The following is a 3087-nucleotide window of genomic DNA, read 5'->3' on the forward strand; positions in this document are numbered from 1 at the left end:
GTTTGGGATAATGGCCAAGTTGTTTACCTCATAGACACACAGTACAGGGTTTGATTCTAACTTTGAAAAGCATAGTTACATTTAAAAAAGCACCCTTAGGGTCATTAGCCTAGAAATCACCTATGAAAACAAATTCAAAGCAATCTCTAAACTGCCGACCAAAATGTTTTCTAATGATACTACTGTCAGCTCTTACTTCAATAAACTGTAGCTGCATATCCATCATTTTAGAGCTACCAGTGACTCTACAGTAAATTTAAAAGACATTAAACACGAGATTGGTCAGATTAAGATGGAGAACAAAAGAATAAAAAAAAGTGAGCAATTGACTGGCAAGTTTGGAAGCAAACAAAATACAGATGCAATCTGAAAATGTATATTTTATCCTGGCAGTAAATCAGGCCATTATTTTAATTGAGACAAGGACTAAAACCATGGTAAAAACACTATGCAGATAGAAAAAATGTGAATAAAAATGGCCATTTAGAAAGAAAATTGATACAGTGGGTTATTCTATAACAATGTTGCATGTCAGACCCCAGTGGCCTAATGGATAAGGCATTGGCCTCCTAAGCCAGGAATTGTGGGTTCGAGTCCCATCTGGGGTGATATAATCTTGATACAAGTGAAGCTTTGGGTGGGAGGTTGCTGTAATAGTTAAAGTGTTTCCTTTACAAATGCAAGGTGCAGCATTTGATTCTCACATGGGTAACTGGCTAGGCTTAAAATGGCCCACAAGGACAGTTAGCCTAGTACTACTCTATAAACCAATGGGATGATAATGAAAAAGTGCAATTAAGGACAAAAGAGAAGTGTGGGAAGACATGAATAATGGGAGGAAGCTTGGGAAGGGTTCAAGTAGCTTTACTGAGAGATGGGACAATCTTATAACAATAATACACAGGTGGTATTTAACACCTACAAAGAAAGGAAAAGGCAGGCTGAGGAAATTAGAGGAATTGTGGGAGATGTGTTCCTGAGAAGGCAGGAATAGTACACATGTTCTGAGAAAGCAACAGGGCCAGGCAGACCAAACAGGGGGAGGGATATGGGGCAGGAAGTTTCAAAACAGGTAGGAGCTTTCCCTTTTAGGGTTGGACACACACTAAGACAGTATAGAAAGGAAAATTAGATGACAAACACTAATACTGGAAAGATGAATTAAAATGTATTAGCAAGTAACTGCACAGGAAAAGTAGTCACATGGGTAAAAAGGTACTAGAATCAACAATGTTAATACACTGAAGGATATAGTAAAGGAGGTGAAACTTAGAAATGGTGGGAAGAAGTACACAAGGGATAGAAGCGCTTACTGTGAATAGTGGAAGTAAAGTCATATGTTTTGGTTATTTTTTTGTTTCAGGCGAAGTTTCAAGGTTTTAAAGTGAGCTTTTTTTATATGTGGGGAGAAGACCCTAAAAGTATGGCAATGGACAGGAGAAAGGTATAATATTAAGATATTTTGGGGCCTAGAACTTATATCAGAAGGTGGGAAGCAAATGGGGAAATCAAGACAAATAGAGCAAATATAAACAGAGGGAATGATCAGGGAAGAAGCTACATTAGGGGCAGAAAGGGGATAAAGGAAGAGTGGACAGGAGGTAGCACAGGTGAAGGGGTGAGGGAAGGCTGAAGGGGACAGGAACACAGAAGCCTCACTGTATGGGAAAATTTTTAAGGATAATAAGGACAAGAAAGAACATGAGGCAATGAAAGCACAGATGGATAGAATGTGTTTAAATGGAACCTTTACTTGTTTTCTGTTTGATTTGATTGGTATAAATATAGACAGATATAGCAGTATGATGGCATTGTATAGTATTCAAAAAATTATATTTTTGATATAATTGTATAACTGTGTTATAGAATTTATGAAAAAATAAATAAAACTTATTTTTTAAAAAAATGTCATTGAGATATATAGAGAGTTGCGCACACACACACACACACACACACACACACACACACACACACACACACACACACACACCTATATTGATCTATCTATATAGGATAATATACTGGAAGCCTCAGCAATATTCAATGAAAATACATCCTATATACCTGGAAAAGTCACAGTGATATACCGATTAAAGGTGGCTGAAGTACTTATTAGGCTTGTTAAAAAAACAATGATAAAAACCTGTGATATGATTATAAAAGCAAACATGCTAACAATGACAAATAACAAATACCAAAGTATGTCAATGGCCTTTCCAGCTGCAGGTTAAACACAATCTCGCAGCATATGTCAATTGTTTTTTTTTTTTCACCATTCTATTTGGAAATGACAATTATGTTCACAAATGAGAAAGTGGAAAGTTGCATATGAGTAATACACTGTTTAGATGAAGATAATGTAGATGTGTGCATAGACAGTCAATGTGCAATATCAATAAAATCAAAAATGGAAGTAGCAACAGTAATAAATGATATTTGTTATAGTAGAGCTAAAGCAAGCATATTCAGATGATTTGGTAAAAATAACAAATATTAAATATGCCATGCAAATATGTTGGGCTTTACATTAAAAGCTTATGGGCATTTAGTTGGTCATGCAACATATCAAGCACTGTGCATTTAGCTTTCACTGGTCATTTAAAAGATATAGGTATTCAGAGAAATGTAACACATGGTCCAACACATAACTATTGAACAGAGAGGTTAGTAATTCATATATTCATCATAATCACAGCCTTCCCTTAACACATAAAACTGCTAAAATGACTGTTGAAAACTGGAAATAAATAAACAGTAAAAGAAGGGAAACAAAAAATCATAGACCGATTGCATAAGAATGTCGCAGACAACACAGTCTGCTGAAGAAAGACAATGGTGCATCAGCAGAAAACGCAATGACATAACAAATGATAAAATAAGATCAAGCAATAATCTATTCATTGCAGGGTAACTGCAGTTTCCAAAATACAAAGTGTGCATCTGATGGCAATAAAATACAACAGACTAGTTCATCAATTTCATGAAATCATTTGTCAGAGGCCATTTGTGCTTACCCTTTACATTAGAATTTCTTATGATTTTCTAATCCCATTCATTCCACAAAATATAACTCAAAAAATGCAAGTT

At 35.4% G+C, this 3087-nt stretch overlaps 1 non-coding gene across 1 annotated transcript; it reads left to right on the top strand.

Annotated features, from left to right (window-relative positions):
• Positions 1-535: 535 nt before the first annotated feature.
• TRNAR-CCU lies at positions 536-608 on the top strand. The gene has a single exon. It is a non-coding gene; the product is annotated as a tRNA-Arg (tRNA).
• The last annotated feature ends 2479 nt before the right edge of the window (positions 609-3087 follow it).

Source organism: Protopterus annectens, chromosome 6.part0 (genome assembly GCF_019279795.1).
Source record: "Protopterus annectens isolate FY-2018-M chromosome 6.part0, PAN1.0, whole genome shotgun sequence".
NCBI lineage: Eukaryota > Metazoa > Chordata > Ceratodontiformes > Protopteridae > Protopterus > Protopterus annectens.